The 17,612-nt window shown below is 33.3% G+C and overlaps 1 pseudogene; it reads right to left on the bottom strand.

Moving 5' to 3' along the window:
- Positions 1 to 3,636: 3,636 nt before the first annotated feature.
- Positions 3,637 to 17,101, bottom strand: LOC120145323 (annotated as a pseudogene).
- Positions 17,102 to 17,612: the final 511 nt, after the last annotated feature.

The following is a 17,612-nucleotide window of genomic DNA, read 5'->3' on the forward strand; positions in this document are numbered from 1 at the left end:
TTAAAAAGGGTTTCTGACCGCTGCCTGCAAATTCAAATTTGCAACGGCTAGTCGGCTAGTCCCTCTTTTCATTGCACCAAGCCTTCTTTTCTTTGTAATATTGGGCCAATCCTAATAAGCGTTTCGGTATTATTTCTCACTTGTTAAATGGCCCATCTTTACTTTTGCGTGTACTTATTTTAAATGGTTAGATATTATCATTGTGCTCAATATTTATCAATAAACTAAATTATTTAAAAAAAAATAGATGTCTTGATAAATTATTTAATTACTTTCAGATAATAATATATGTATTATTTAATTACTTTCCGAAACCTACGTGTGACACACTCACACACTAAGTCTATGACTTAGTGAGGCATATAAAACTTATAAGATAACCATGACTTCTAACAATGAATGCATGTTTTCTACTATCATATTAAGCAACCTCATATACACTTCCACATAATGAACCTATACATACATACAAATCATCGTATCATACATATATTTGTATACTTTTTCATTTCCATATAATCCTGTATATTTGCCCCACTCAGTTTATATCACATTTTTCCTATTATCATTTAAATCATTTCTTTTATAAAATTCTTAATCATATAATTTCTATCCCAAATTTACATAATTTATCTCTTATTTCCATGTGCTCTTATTTATCATATAACCTATAAATTCTTGTTATATGTTCTATTAGTTCATTTCTCATCTAATTTGTCACATAGACACATATATTTTATTCACTTTTCATAATTTAATTACTATGAAATTTTCATATGACTTCCTTTCCTAGATCCTTGTACTATATTTCATATCAACTAATAATTTAACAGGTTTTAGATCATAATTTCATTGAAACATATAGCAATTCCTTTACAAATTAACTCATATTTCCACATAGATGATATAACTTATGAAACACATGCAACCAACATACTCATATTCAAGTGCTCAATCAAATATAATAATCATCTCAAGTTTACTTATTATATCTTTATTAGTCTATGTACACATGTGAGAACTATAGATATACGAGTACATTGAGGTTGTGCACTATGCTTTCACCACAACTCGTATAAGTCTCACTGAGTGGCATATGAAATTTGTCCTGAAGGACCTATGTATGTCCCGAAGGACCTTTGTATGTCCTGAAGGACCTATGAACCCTCAACTCTTGGCATGCCAACTATACCTCTAGCTCTCATGACATATAACATGGGCATTATTATTTATCATTTCACATATTCACATGTGCATATCACTGTTCATATGATTTCATATTCATATGTCACTTATCTTATAACGCTTCCCATGTGTTCATATAACAAGTATATCATTTCCATCTCTTGTTCACATATGTTTCCCGTATATCATATATATCACATATACACATAGATCATTTTCATATTCACATATCACATGACTTATTTCTCATTCTTATATTTTCTCATATACATATCAACACCTATTTTCTCATCTTATAACTTATATTACATATGCATGTAATTTCATAACTTATTATCAAGTAGCTCATGTAACATTCTTGTAATGTTTTCTAGATCATTATCATATACTACATATCATATAAATGCAGATCACATAACATGTAATACAAGCAAAGCATATTCACATATTACACAATCCTAATCATGTTTTGAATCATACTATCATATATTCAAAATATTGAAAGAGACTTATCACAAGTTTAGTTTCCATGTAGAAATACATATATTCTAAGAGTATGCACTCACCTAGCCTCACTATTCAATACTGATCTCTTATCTTTTCCTCGATTGATTCTAATTGTCAATTGTTCCGGAACTTGTTTAGGCTCTGCACCTACATAAATATAATTTTAAGGCAATTATCAGATGTCTAAACCTTGTAATTTGATGCTAATAATTTAAACGAATTTAATGAACCATAATTTATTTTCCCCTTAGGGGGGGTATCGGTACACTACGGGTGTATCGGTACACTACGGGTGTATCGATACCCAAAATAGCTTCAAAATTCACAGGTATCGATACCTTCCTGTGTGTATCGATACCCAGGTATCGATACACTCCTCAATGTATCGATACACCCTAGATCTCCTTCAAAATTGGTCTTAGAATATCGGTACCTATTCATAGTGTACCGATACACCCTGCCCAGAACAGACTATTTTCACCCAAAAATTACCAACACTTCACTCAAATTCTATTTGTTAACCCCTCCTTATGCCTTAAAACTTAATTATACATATATAAACCTTCTTATAACACTATAACACTTCATTATCTTTCATAATCAACCATAATTCTTGAATCAAAGAATTTCATCAAACTTTCCATGTTTTCTAAATTCATTTTTGATGCTTCAATCTTCTTATTCCTTCTAATGACAAGTCAAATTCATCCATAGAACTTTAAAAACCTCTTTATATCAAAATTTCATTTCTAAACTCCTAATATAATTTCCTTTCTAATTCTCTTTTCTTGATGTTTTAAGCTTATATAAACTTTCCTTAAACTTATATAGCACCCAAAGAATCAAAACCAACTATAAATTTAAGAATTAAACAGTTGAAATCAACTTACCTTTGTAGCTAGAGCAACGGGAGGAAGAAGGAAGAAGGAAGAAAATGTTATGGATAATTCTCCCCCCTTTTCACATGTATAACTCTTATTAAAAGGGATAAAAATATCTTTTACACTAAAATTACCATAATGCCTTTCACTCTTTCCATAATTACCATTTAATCCAATAAGGAATTATTCATATTTAAGTCCTTGAACTTTTAACTTGTTTCGAAATCGAGCACATAGTTTCCAAAATTTACAATTTAGTCACTGACCCTGATTTAAGATGTTACTCACCAATGACTCTTTCCCATATGAAAAAAGTCAAGAAACCTACAAGTAACTTCAAAGCTAACTTTATCTTATGATCCAAAGTATTTATCTATTCAAATCAAATAGTACCATTGTCATCTGCAAACAAATAAAAGATCAAATGAATGATGAATTTTAAGATTGACAAAAAATGATCATGTTGGTGAATGTAGTTTTGTACCAATGGCACTTGGAACTAGTATTAACCATCTTTTATGCAATGTTAGCTAATGCTTTTTTGATGAACTCTCCAAAATTTTAGTTAATCTAGTAATGATTAGAACTATTTTATCCCAACTCTGGATGAGCACCGGGACAGTATTTGCCCAATTCCTAATATATTTGAAAGATTTTATGCTCACATCTAATAACATTATTGAACAAAAATATAGAATGCAGATACTTGAAGATAAATGGAAAATCGGAGTACCAAAAAAATAGATCAATGACAAGGAGTCGGTGCCATATCACGTTGATCAGTTATCTATTAAGAGAAAAGTTACCCGCAGATATGCACAAGGGCAGCTGAATAAATAGAAAAGCCACGGGAATGATGTTCAAGATCAAAAGCTCGAACCTATTGAAAGATACATTTATATTATCAGCCAGGAAAACAAATTTAGGACATAAAATACTAGATTGAAATTGTGATGTAGCTAAAAGGTGCAAGGATTGTTGGAAATTTATATAATTTTCAAGTTAATGATAAAAAAAATGCTAGCTTCTGGCCCAAAAAGAAATGAGAATTTTGTCTCACCTATAAATCATGGAACCTGCACAGCCCCCAATAAAAATGGTGAAAATTTCTTTAATGATTTGCTCAATTTGCACCAGTTGAATGAAGGATCAATGTCGACAGCTAGGCTTTCCCTGGATAGTGGCACTAATTGTGCGAAAGTATATTCAAGGTTCCACCATAGTTTTCATCAACAGACGCCTGGAAGAAAGATTTGAACATAAAGAAACATGGTCAATTTACCATAAATGAACGCCTATAAAGTTTGGTAAAAACAGGAGATGACTAAATGTTGAAAAGGAGTTAGAAGCTAAACAAAAGCTCCATGTACAATTTCAAGAGAATTGTCAACCACTTGTGGCAGTAAGAAAATAACTTGAAACTATTTACAGAATTGTAAATGAAATCCTGCATGCTCCATTTGAGAACTTGAATTTAGACTTCACTTGCTATGTAAATGGCAAGAGTGAAATGCATATATCATGCACAAATAGTTAAAATTCAAAATAATGTATAGATGTGTAGTTGAAAAGTATAAAAATATGGATTTATCAAATCCAAATTTATATTGGGAATTTCAATTTCACTGCTAAATAGGCATCTAACAAATCTATGGATTTGAGAAATAATCATGAATGTTACATTTCTTAAGTATTTTATTACTCATTTATACTATATTTGAAATCAAAGTTAATCAGAAAATACAAGTAAAATGGTCTAAGAATGCTAAAAAAATATGGATAAAAAGTGAAGAAATTAAACCGTAAATGTCACTAAAAGAAAAAAAATGATTTCAAGTATAGGAATCAGAGAATAGGAATATGATGTACTAACCTGAAGGTGGGAAAAGAATAAATTGTACACCTCCAAGAAGAATTCTGATTTGGTACTTAGCCTGAAAGAATATTTATGCTTCCATCAATATATGTATTATAAGCTTGAAGTAGCATAGATAACAAAAGGTATCCCAAAGATAACTGATCATAATTCATGTTCAATCCATTAATCAATCTTCTGAAATCAGATCAGTTGGTTAAAAGGCCACCAATAGTTGAAATTTTGATGCCTTGAACAAAATGATAACTATGAATTTTACAACAGACGTGCAAACATAAAGGTCCAATGAGAGCACCAAATTAAGCAAGAACGACTTTCCTCGTCCACAACGGACAAACTCAGCAGAGTACAAGTACCTTCTTAGAAGACGAAAACAAACATAGATCTCCTCGATATCCACTACTATCTTCAGTTTGATATAACTCATGAGAAGCTCACTGAAGCTGTGAATAGCTTCATTCCAAGCATCGCTTGCTGAATCTAAAGGATGCAGGGATTCAGCAAGAGTGCATTGCAATATTGAGGATAAATTCTCAGTTGAATTTGCTTTGTAATACATGTCAGCAACAAATTTCAATGTTGACAATTGATGACTTTGAACTTGTCAACCCACAGTGGAGGATTTCCAATCCAATGATTGTTGCTCAAACCAGTACCAGTTGATCCAGGTTGATTGTCTGCAGCAGACTTGATGTCCAACGGATGCTGTTTGTTATCTGTCTTAGGACCCATGGCTGAGGTTTCTTGAATCCTGTGTGCAGGAAGTGCCTCAAATATGTCAGCTCTCGGTTCCTCAGGCAACTGCTGTAACACTGATGTGTCTACTTGGCTTAAAGAATAAAGGAACTAAATCATTATTTTCAAGTCCTGCAGTGGAAATTGCAACATTATTGGGTCTGCCCCCCCCCCCCCGAGTCTGGCACTGTCGACAGTTTTTCCAATATAAGTTGTTTGTCCTTTGGGTAGGGAAAAATAATTGTCAATAATAAAACTGAATACATTTTCCAAACAAATATAGGTGAACATGGAGTCATCACAGCCATAGGAAGAATAATCGAGGAAAGCTCAAATGTCTAAAAACTGAATCGGTTAAGATATAAATCAAATTATGCATACTGCCATAGCTTGAACCAACACTTCAACATGTCTGTACACGTTACACTATCTGTCATTTTTTCCTGATTTCATACTTTAAACTGGATATACATAACATCAAAACTAGTACTGCCAGCCGAGATATTCTGATTGTTTGACAAAGTTCTAGTCGAGATGAGGATATTTCAAACACAATACAAAGAATCAAAAGACAATATATAGTTTGAATTCAACAGTTACCCTCATTTCCACTGCTGGTCTGCTCAATGAGACAGGATCAGAATTGTGTGATCTTTCAGCTTCCACCTCTGCAACTTTTTTAACAAAAGAAAAAAAATTAATATCTAAAAACAACTCATTAGTAAGCATATTGATGTAAGGTTTCACAAGATAAAAGAGTTTGTTGCATCTGGAGAGATTTTGGTTCAAAAGGTACATACTGATGAGAATGTCGTTGATATGTTCACCAAGGCAGTTACGACAAACAAGTTCATGCATTACTTGACTTGTTGAATGTTTTCGAGTTGTTAAAGAAGTAAGGTAACACAACCCACATTGAATGTTTCCTAAGAGGCAAGATATTCGCCAAGGTGGAGATTTGTTAGGTATAACTGATAAATATACCGACAGAGGATGGAACGCAGTTAGCGAAGCGAACATCATTAGTCCTTACAAAGAAAGTCTCGTAGTGAGGGTTACGATTATATGGATTGAGGGTGTGGGGGCGCAACCCCCGCGGTACGGTATAGAGTTATTTTGTAAATATGTATCAGTGTTTATTTATTATAAAATGAGATGTAACCTAAACCTATGAGATATTGAATGAAAAACTAGCGCCACCTAAGGCACCGAGGATGTAAGCACATTGCTGAACCTCGTTAAAATTCTTGTGTTCTTTCTATTTTCTTTATCCGATTATTCAACATTTAAATATGGAAAAATGCTCACATTGTCATTTTTATGGTCATTTAGAACATACTTGTCCCATAAAGAAAATAAAACTTTTAAAATTAGACAAGTATGAGTTCCCAAGGGAACAAGGGACATTGAAACTAACGTTCAATGATTCAAAGCAATTTAGATACCAAAATCCAAATAAATGTCTATTGTAGATGTGTGGGAGCAATGGTGATGAAAGTGATGACACTCAAATGCTCTAGCCACACTTCAAAAAAGGAATGAGTAACCTCTAAGCTTAAAAGCCTTTTAATTTTGCATAATTGGTTGCTCATTTGTTTCTTTGGCATGCATGAGTTTTGGTCTTAAATGGTTGTGTTTTGTTTTTCATTTCATGTATATTAAAAAGGTGTTATGATGAACATTTTAAATTTTTACTGATTTTTCATAATTTTTAGTTCATCATAATAATTTTGGTCAACATTGATTTTCAATGCAAATGATATCTATCTAACAATTTATATCAACTTTTAAAATTCTTTGATTTTACAAATTTTAAAATTTTGACCTTAATTTTAAATGTTTATGCAAATGATTTATTGTAAATGATATTTTTCTAACAATTTATATCTATTTTTTAAATACATAACATTTTTGAAAAGCTTTATGCATATGCATTTTATTTCAACAATTGGTATTGCATAAAGTATTTTATAATTTGATATATTGAATTCTATGTGTTACTGACATGTTTGTTACTCTTTGTTGAAATTCACTTTTGTTTAAGTGTCAAGCTTTTAAAGTTATTTTTTGTTTGGAATGCACTTTTTGAGGGGAGTTTTGATTTTTCAAATGATTTTTAATGTCACAATTACAACTTACTCTCCAGTGTTATTTTTTTTAAAATTTTAAAGTTGAATTATTTTTTATATAACAAAAAGGGAAGAAGTATGGTTTGAAAAATCCAATTTCTTAATGAAAAAGGAGAGCTGAAAATTTTCATATTTTCACCTAGGGCCGGTTCAAGAGGAATGAAGCATAAAGATCCAGAGCTATCGTCACCATGTACCTTTCTTTTGGTAATCAATTCAACTAGCTTTCCACCATAAATTTCATTTAATTCTGAGAGGAGCTCTTAAGGGAGACTCTCCACAACACCCAGATCAAGTTGGCCCAAAGGTGGGACACTTGAGTTCTGGTTTCAACAACCCTCACCATTAGATGAATTATTTGTCCCATGAACAGAATTCTCCACTGAAGCATTGTGTAACACACTTGAATTTCCATCCATATTCTTTCCTTCAAAATCTGCAACATGATACCGGTAACATTACATGCTAAGTTCCAGTCATCTTAAGCAAAATAAAAGCAGAAACAAATTTGTCATCCACATTGTAAATATCAGGATACTAGAGAAATGGTTTACTAATTCTTTATTAAATGAAATAGTAGATGCATTCTGGTTGCATCTTGTGAAATGGTTAAGATCTTGGAAAGGTATATTTAAAGCACACAAACTCTAGCCGACTGAGTCCTAACTTGGTATCGTTGTAGTTTCAAAATCTTGGAGGTCAGTTGAAGAGGGCTTAATCACACAATATCCTTCAATTTAGGGTTCTTTTGTTGGGGGAGGGGTATTGGTAGTCTGAGCATTGTACCAAAAATAAAACTACAAAAAAAATGTATACAAACTCAATGTTTTAAGAAGATCATGGCTAGTGTAAGACGAGGAGCAATAGTGCTAAACACCACTAATACAATCTAGCCACCAAAACACGGGAGAGGGATTACCTGTACCATTACATTCTTTGGCTATGCTGTTGATATCAAATTGTTCCTTTGAACTTCCTGAGGCACACATGAGCCATGATTTCAAAGAGTTTCTTTCAGGTGCCTAAAATCAATTAACAAAAAAGATCAGTCAGGAAGGGATATAAACAACTGAAGCAATCAGGAATTAACGTGGTTTGCATCACATCTAGGCCACCAAAAACTTAAAAGCATCCAAATGTGTCATGTCGATTCAGGATAATACAGCAAATACCTTGCCTAGAAGTATCTGCACTTTCAAGCCTTGAAACTTGCAAACCAACAATTATTGCATAACCATGAAGACCATTTTATCAATTAATGTCCCTGACATCTGCGAGAAATCAATTAAAAGGTACAGAAATTAATGCATAATTCATCATCTCAACAAATGAATGCATGACCATTTTATCACCAATTTCAACATCTTGATGCTAGTATGCTACGATCCAAGCACTCATGATGTAAGAGCTGCTTGGACCATTTTCTTTCAAGAACAATTGTCATTCTTACAAAAAGATTTGCCGAGAAGTAAAAAAAAATATTAAAAATTGAAGGGTTTGCCACTTAACAAAAGGCAACCAGCATTTGATATTTTCTACAAAAGGTCTACATTCATGCTTGGACCTATGGAAACATATGCACTATGGTGAACCTGAAATATCAAGAGGAAAAACCAATGGCATGGATCAACTTTCCCACAGTTTCAAAACGCTCTAGCTAACATACCTATGTGGAAAGATCCAAAGGGCTGCTTTGTAATTCTCTGAAGCACTTCAGCATCATCAGTAGCAAGCGGAACCTATTGGGAAAAAAGGAAACGCAACCTCATATGTGATACATGTAGTAAATGTGTATGTGCACATCACTCTATTCATGTGAACTAACACAAAAACATAAACAGGGCAAGGTGGTAAGCACGGTGAAAACATAAACTATAAGCTTTTACTTACTAGTGGAAGTGCCAAAAAGGTTAAAGCTATGCATGGTTTAAGAACATAAATAATGTGTATTTGCAATATAAGGCATGGAAAATTCATGTTACCGAAGTGCTATGGCTCGGGTTTTCGCAGTCTCCACAACCCATGAACTTTGCAGGCTCTCCAGCATCTTTCCTTCCCTTTTTTTATCTAGATATGAGTAATACACACACCAGAACATTCATAATTTAGTGCAGGCCTTGATACATTCTTAGATTATCTTCCAGATTAATTTGGCAAAAAGATATCATTTGGATCATTCAGTCAAGTGATACCTTATACAAATCAATATAAACGAAGAGTACCTTAAGAGTGAAAGTTCGCCCTTGCACCCCACACCCTTGCAAACGTAATGAAACCTCCTTGCATAGGTCTAAGAGGAAGTGCTGAGCCTGCAATGATCGGTTAACAATGTCTTCCTCAGTCAAAAAGAAGAAAAGACAAAAAAAAAGGATCACCATTGAGCCTTTATAATACATCAGACTGCTGACATGCTGTAAATCCCTGAAACTTAAACCCCAGTTCACTTCAGCTCCAATAGACTTGCTCTCCTGCAAACCACATCAACAGTAAGCATGACTGATAGGAATAAATTTATCACAAAAGAAAATGGAAAACTCTGAGAAAATTCAAAATTGACTGATCTAATATTGTCAGACTGGAAATCCATCAATTACAGCTAAGATATGAGCTTCTGCACGATCAAAAATCAGGTTCTGAAATGGTGTTTCTAGCACTTTGTTTATAAAATACTGTGCTAGAATAACTTCGATGTTCACCAATACAATTATCAATAAAGATAACATCAGATATTCCTCTATAAACCTCAAAAAGTTTAGTTCATTGCTCGATTAAGCTGAGAGTAATTTTATATTTCAAAACAGATGGTTCTCAATACATCCTATTCAGGGGAGATTCATAATGAACTCTTGCAAGATAAAAACTGTGTTAGATAGCTTGAATATATGGATGTGACCTATGCAAATGAACATCTGTAAAGAGTGCAGGCCTACAGTGTGAAATCAGGCAATTCTTGGATGAGAAGAATATGCAGCTGGGCAAACCTGACTCATCCCAACAAGCCGATTATACACTCCTCTACTGTAATTCCAGAGCATCTCACCAATTTTAATACCAAAATCCTTTTGAAGGGAATCCTGCAGATGAAGTTAGATTCACACAACAAATTAGATTAATATTTCACCATAAAGAAGTTGAGCATTGCATCTCATTTCTGGGATAACGATCTATTCAAGCTCATTCATTTACCCACACTTATTAGAAATAATATATTGACCGTTTAATAGATGGAAGAATAACATACTTCAAACATGGTGTAGAACTACCTTTTAAATTAAACGCAACTGTCCACAAGATTGAACATTTTTATTTTTCAACTTTTCTGCCGTTACATGACCCATTCCTGGGAGTGCTTTTATAGGAAGTGGATCCAAGTACTCATCGACCTGCAAATTAAGTGAACACTGTGGTCAGTACAGAAGCATTTTATTTAATATATCAGCTTATAGATATTTTCAAAAGGATTCTTATAATTCAATAAAACATAAATCATAGACAATAGGAAGTGAATCTCTAATGTGATCAATTCAAAGGGTTAAACAAAGTAGTATTTAAACAATCTGCCTCTATTGCAAAAAGCCATATTATTTTTCCACCTCTTGCTTTCGTTCCTTTGTTATTGGACTATTTTCCAACCTAAAGATGGTGTATTTATGTAGTTTTTGTTACCCAAAATCTAAAAGTCGGTAGTTTAGACGTTAAATTTCTGTTAGTCTAATTTTAAATTTCTAAATAATCAAATATAACAAGATGGATGCTTTTTCACAATTACTCTAGTATGCAAACAAAAATAGCCGAATTGAAGAATATGAACGTCTTTCATAAACTCAACCGGGGATCATTTCACTTGTAAAATTGATTACAGGATAGTTACATTCCTAATATCACCTTTTTTTGTTGTCTCATATGTCATTACAAGAGAATCTAATGATCTACAGTCTACAGATGCCAACAATCAGAATAGTTTAATATACTTTAATAAAAAGGATAATGAAGAGATGGTTTACGTTCAACAAAATCCATGGCCAAATTAAAGAACTTGAGCATTATTCACGAATTCAATCAAGGATCCTTTCACCATTTAAAACTAAGTGTAGGATGGTTACCATTCCTAATATTACGTTAACATGGTCTATATAGACCAACATTTAATAGTCCCCTAACTCCACAGCTTGAAATTAACTGAGCATACCCTCTCAGGATGGATATAACGTTGACCATTTGGTTTAGCAGTTCTAGTGGCTAAACGGGCCATGAGCATATTCTTTGCAATCCCAGCCTTGCACTGCATCCAGTAGCTTCATATATCTCTTTTTGTATCGCTGAAGCTAAAAGCTGAGGATCTCTACCTTCTAACATTCAACAATAATTGCAATGCTAGCTATAGCAAAGGCTTTCCTTTTACAAAGAGACGAGACATTTAATCCAATACATTCAAGGGCAGACCTGAACTCTGTTGCAGTGTTTATGCAAAATGTCATAGAACTGATCAGCAACCTGCATAATTAAAATACTTGAGAAAATCCAAACAACAGGACTAGTAGTAATCCACAGAAAAAAATTCCTAAGATGCAATTGCAAGTTTGAAATTGTGAATCAGATTCAACATCAGTTCTTTATCAAGGACCTTATTCTTAGTAAGATAGTTAATTCAATGTGATAGCTTCCATCCAGGGCTTCCCTGGTTGTGCCATTCACCCTTTGACATGCACATCCTCCATTCAGAAGGAAAAGAAATGCAGAAATAAAAGGTACAAAAGAGGACAGGAGAAGAGAGGTGAGGGAAACACACTCTTCCACATCTAAGCAAATTTAACAGCTAACTTGCATACCCAGCTAGTGATTTACCTCCTCATATGCTTCAAAGTTATATGGGAGAATAACAAGTTGAGGGCATAGACCCTTGGCATCTCTAACAAACATTCCGGCCTTAATTCCTGAAGGAGGGAAAAGCATCAACCCCATGCTGAATAAAAACTCTCAAACTAAAATATTAGAGTTCAGGGAGAGATATAACTCGGAAAAAAACCAACCATAATCTCGAGCAGGATAATTTGCAGAAGAGATTTCAGTAGTTCCTTTTGGATTGTCTGAATGGCATACAGCTACAGGCTTATCATTTAATTCAGGACGGCTCCTGATGACCACCGAGACAAAAAAAAGAGTCCTGAAGCAGCATATTAATTTCAATCCGAAGTCATAGGTACCAAGGAAAAGAAAACTTAGTACACTTAGACATCTACAGAATTGTAACTCATGCAAGAAGCCCAATCCTATATGAATCATTATCAATTATCGGTACAACTGTGATATTTGAAGGTAAAGAGGATAGACAACAATAAGTTAAGGTTAAAAGCCGAATGTACCATGTCAATATGGATAATGGGAGTGTCGTAATGTCCATTTTGACAAACGAATATGTTTTCGATGAAAACCTCGAATTTACGACTTATTTGAAAAAATTGAATTTTTATGTTTATTTTAATTAAATTGAGTAGGAATCGTCATCGACCTTTGGGTTAGGTAGGTCGAATATCTAAAAACACATTTTAAAACAATTTTATGAAAAATAGTTTTTAAAACAAAAGTTGGTCTACGTTTACCAGAAATTCATTTTTAAGGATTCGGGAGTTGATTACGCGTAAGAAAGGGTAAACACCCCTAGAACGTCCAAAATTGGTACTTAGTCGCGTATACGTTGTCGTAATGGTGGAAATTATAAATTTGAATATAAAAAATTAAATTACGATCCATTTATTAAAGATTGATTAATTTGTTTCGAATTATTTAATAAAGAATATTCCATATTTTGAGAAGAGACCACGGGATTTGCACTCCAACTACTAGGAATGCTATCTCATCGATTTCCTCTCTATAGAAGAATGCCCCCTCTCTATTCATGGTAACAAGAATACATGAGTCGAATATAAACTAAATATAGGTGATTGCATAAAATAACTCACTATTTAAAGAAACAAGCATTGCCATCATTTGATTTAAAATAAAATGAATTAATTATCTTTTTTATAAAAATAGACTCGACTTATTTCAAGTTCACTTTGCGTTCGAATGTCGTATCGAATCACTCTACTTCGATCAAGCAGTGCTTTTCACGCCTATTCTACGATAGAGTGTTCATGAAAATAGTCAAACAAGAGACGTTGAAAATATTGACAAATAAAATGAATATTTTGTAAAATTTTCAAAAATATTAGTTCTAAAAAAGGACAAAATATGCACATTAATATATAAGGGTCAAAATATATTAAATAAACATATGCAAAGATAGCAAGTCAAAATTAAAAGAAAGAAATTTGTCAAACATGGATTAGATTGAATACAAATATAAATGAGCAATCGAACATCAAATAAATAGAATAATCAAATAAAAATTTATCTTAAGACTAAATCGACAGGAAATAAAAAAAACATGTTCAAATTGAAGAAGATAAAAAAATATCTACAACTAACAAAGGACCAAAATATAAGTCAACCGAAAATTGAAGCACGAATCATAAATATTAACAAATACAATAATGAACTAATTAGGGCCAAGATCGAAAGAAATAAAATACTAAGCTCAAAAATGAGAAACTTGAAAGTATACGAGTAAATGTTGAAAATTACTATTAAATATAAAGACATTTTAAATAAATATATAGATATGGTGCATACACATAAAATACATACGAATATGAGACATACACATATATTAAAATACAATTACCAAAATGCAACAAATAAAAAAATAGTACCAAATCAGAAATAAATAGTGACTAAAATGCATAAATTTAAAGTATCACATTAAATTCATAAATAAATAAAGATAACATATTTAATTAGTGACTAAATTGAAATAAATAAAAAACAGCGAATAATTGATAATAAATCATAACCCGAAATGATGATCAAATTAAACATAAAATGTAATAGGATGTCAAAATCGTAATAACTAAACAACACAGACACCTAATGATTTTTATGGGGTTTTATCCCCAATTTTACATTTCTCTCAAATAACATAATGGACTACTTGGGTCAATAACATAGATTCAATAAACTTCAAATGGCACTGTGACAATCACCATATTCCAATCTACAGAATACACTGGTAATAAATTCGCAAAAATTAACTCAATCAGCAATGCTCAAACAAATAGCTACATAAAAGGTCTAATATTCCTAATAATTAGAACAAAAACAATAAAAAATAGCTTGAAGCTGTTAAGAGGATTACAGAGAATTAATCAATTATGGCACAGCAATGTGAGAATAAGCAATCATTAATCTATTCAATACCTTGAAGTAATTCTCCACAAAATTAGGATCAAGAGTTGAATGCCGCTGCTTGGAAGGTCCAATGACCGATGATCTGAGTGATCCTCTTATACCACGATTGTCAAAACAGTGACTACTAACAGGTGCAGAGGATTGTTCAGGACAAGACTGATGTCTGTTGTTTGCCAAGCTTTCATCCTCCTCCTGTGGATTACTTGGTTCTACCACTTCTACTTCCTTGGGTTCTTCACAATAGCTATTACTTGGCTCATTAATTACAGTTCTATTAGAATTTTCACACATAAGGTTGTTGTTCTTCGGTAGCTTGCTTCTTCCAAGGAATTACCTTCTTCAGAAAAACTTGCATCCTTTGATGCATCCTTTAAACATAAAAGCCCAGTTTCATGTTTTACTTCACAAATTGCATTTGTAAAGGCACCCTCATCCGTAGGTTTGCTTTTTGGAGTGAAGAAGGCCGACAATGTAGGTTGATTGTTAGCAAGTTGGTCAAGCTGGTAAGGAACCCCTTGAGAGAGCAAATCAAGATCCATAATAATTCAATAATATGTTAAAATGATAGTTGACACTGTCAATTAGAGAAAGTAAGAAAAACAAGGAATATAATTAAAGCTCCGCAAGTAATAAATCTTCATTTGAAGTAACAAACTTCTATTTCTGCCATTTCGCTTCAATAATTTATCAACCATTTAACCATGCTTATCTCTTCAAGTATATAACTATAAACTGTGAACCCACAGAGTGCATCAACTTACAGCTCGAGTTTGTTAGCTGTGTCACGCCCTCAAAACTTTCAAGCTCAAACTGTCGTAAAATATCAGAGTTAAGGTCTGACGAAACGTGCGGTTTAGACGCTTCTTGACATTTCTAGATCTTCTTTGCGATAAGTCTTACCCAAACCTAGTGAGCATGAAAACTCACCAAGGTTGGAACCAAATCCTCAAGGCTTCTAGGATGCAAAAATTTTAACACCAACGTGACTACTCCAAACCACCAAGGTTGGATTGTAGTGTGAAAGTGCAAACACAAACGTGGCTACTCCTAGCCACCAAAAGAGGCAACAACACAAAGAGACTTAAGAACAAAGCATACAAGATATAAAGTAAATGCTTCAGAACTTAATTACTCTTGCAAGAGAATGAATGGAATGAGATGTTATAAATGAGGAGAGGAGCCTCTCTATTTATAATTGAATTCCCTCTCAATTAATGACCTAGATCGATTTACATCAACGGCTAAGATATGCCCAATTAATACAAGATCCCCTAAATCAAGGAAACACAACACAAAACTATCTAATTACATCAATTAGTAAGATTATTTCCTTGGATAGATGTCTGGATATGGTAAGATTCCCCCACAATATCTTTCTGATTTGTTGTCTCTTGTCATATTTACCTAACTCATCTGATCATCTTCGAATATGATGTCACTTTCCTTTTCTGCACGACCAATGTAAACGGACTCTACAGCATTCTCCAAGTGATGGGTCAAGTCTAGTGGTATTGGCAAACCCACACTCTGCATAGAACTTATTTAGCAGACACTTGCGTCAATATCCCGAACCCAAATATCACAGCCCGTGACAGCTGCAATATAATCTAGAATCCACATAGGTTTCACTACATGGAGTCCACTGCTATAGGACGTACAATCAAATCACAAACAAAAATAACTCAACTTACAATTAAAATCCACTTTAACCATTCTAAGCATGGAAATATGAAATTAAAAGAAAAAAAACGAACCTGAGATTCTTGATTTTACTGTCAGGAAGGTTGCTGCATATGATATGCGTGACTCGATGCCTTGAAAAATAATTCTCAAATCAGCCACCGCAGTTCAACATGTACTGTCGCAGCTCCTGCACATTTCATCATCAATATAAACAAAAAAAATGTCACCAATTTGAGAGTCATAAAACAGGAATGGTGGAAAAGAACTAAACAACATTAAATTGAATCACAAAGTGTATAAAAGAACTAAACCTGACTAGATGGAATCGTGAAACCATCAACAAAAATTGAAACCCCGTCAAAAATAGGTTTCGTAGAAGAACCACTACGACTAGAATTCGAAGCCTGGACATCAAACTGATTTTGAAGCTTTCTATTTTTCACAGCCATATAACAGCAAAAAAAAAAAAGACATCGATACTAACTAATATCCGAAACATAATTGATTTGATAGAAACATGAGAATTAACGAGAGAAAATGAGTAAAATGTTGAAAAACCTTCCGAAATCAGAGAAAGGAGAAGAGCGAGAGCCAGAAAGAGAATTGGCGACCCAAGCCATGCCTAAGGTTTTCTGGTTACTTTTCCTCTTCTTGCTATTACTAGTGTTACTGTGATTGTTTGAAGAGGTTGAATTGAAGCTTCGTTGTTTCGAACTAGAGGAATCCAGACTCATTTTTCCGAAAGAGTTTTATGTTGGAATCTAAACCACCGACTCCACAGGAAAAACAAAACAAAATTTAGCGGGAGAATTTCAGTTCATATATTTCAATCTAACAACCAAAATACGGGAAAAAGGACTTTATAGTCTGTAGGCGTATGTAGTAATCTATCCCGGAAGTTTATAATTATATATGCGACGGGTTTATTTTTACCTGGGAATTGTGGTGTTCCAGATCAGGGATTTTGCAGCCGTGAGAGTGGCGGTAAAACGCGACCGATTACCAATTGATCCGCCCCAAATTCAAAGGGTAAATTACACCGATCCCTTTTATTCTTTTATCTATCTTATTTTTGTCACCGGTTTTGAAAAAGTTACATCTTGGTCATTTTTTATTTTAGTCCTTAATTCATTAACTCCCATTCAAGTATGTAAATGAACCGAACGAACATGAATTATGGTACGTTCATGTTCATTCATTTAACTTTAACCGAACAAAAGAACGGACATAATCAACTAAACGAATGAAATTTATTATTCATTTTTGTTTATTAAGAAATTTAGCTTGTTCGTGTTCGTTCATATGTGTTCGTTAAAATGGTAAACGAAT

This window comes from Hibiscus syriacus, unplaced genomic scaffold (genome assembly GCF_006381635.1).
Source record: "Hibiscus syriacus cultivar Baekdansim isolate YM2019G1 unplaced genomic scaffold, ASM638163v2 tig00110893_pilon, whole genome shotgun sequence".
Lineage (NCBI taxonomy): Eukaryota > Viridiplantae > Streptophyta > Magnoliopsida > Malvales > Malvaceae > Hibiscus > Hibiscus syriacus.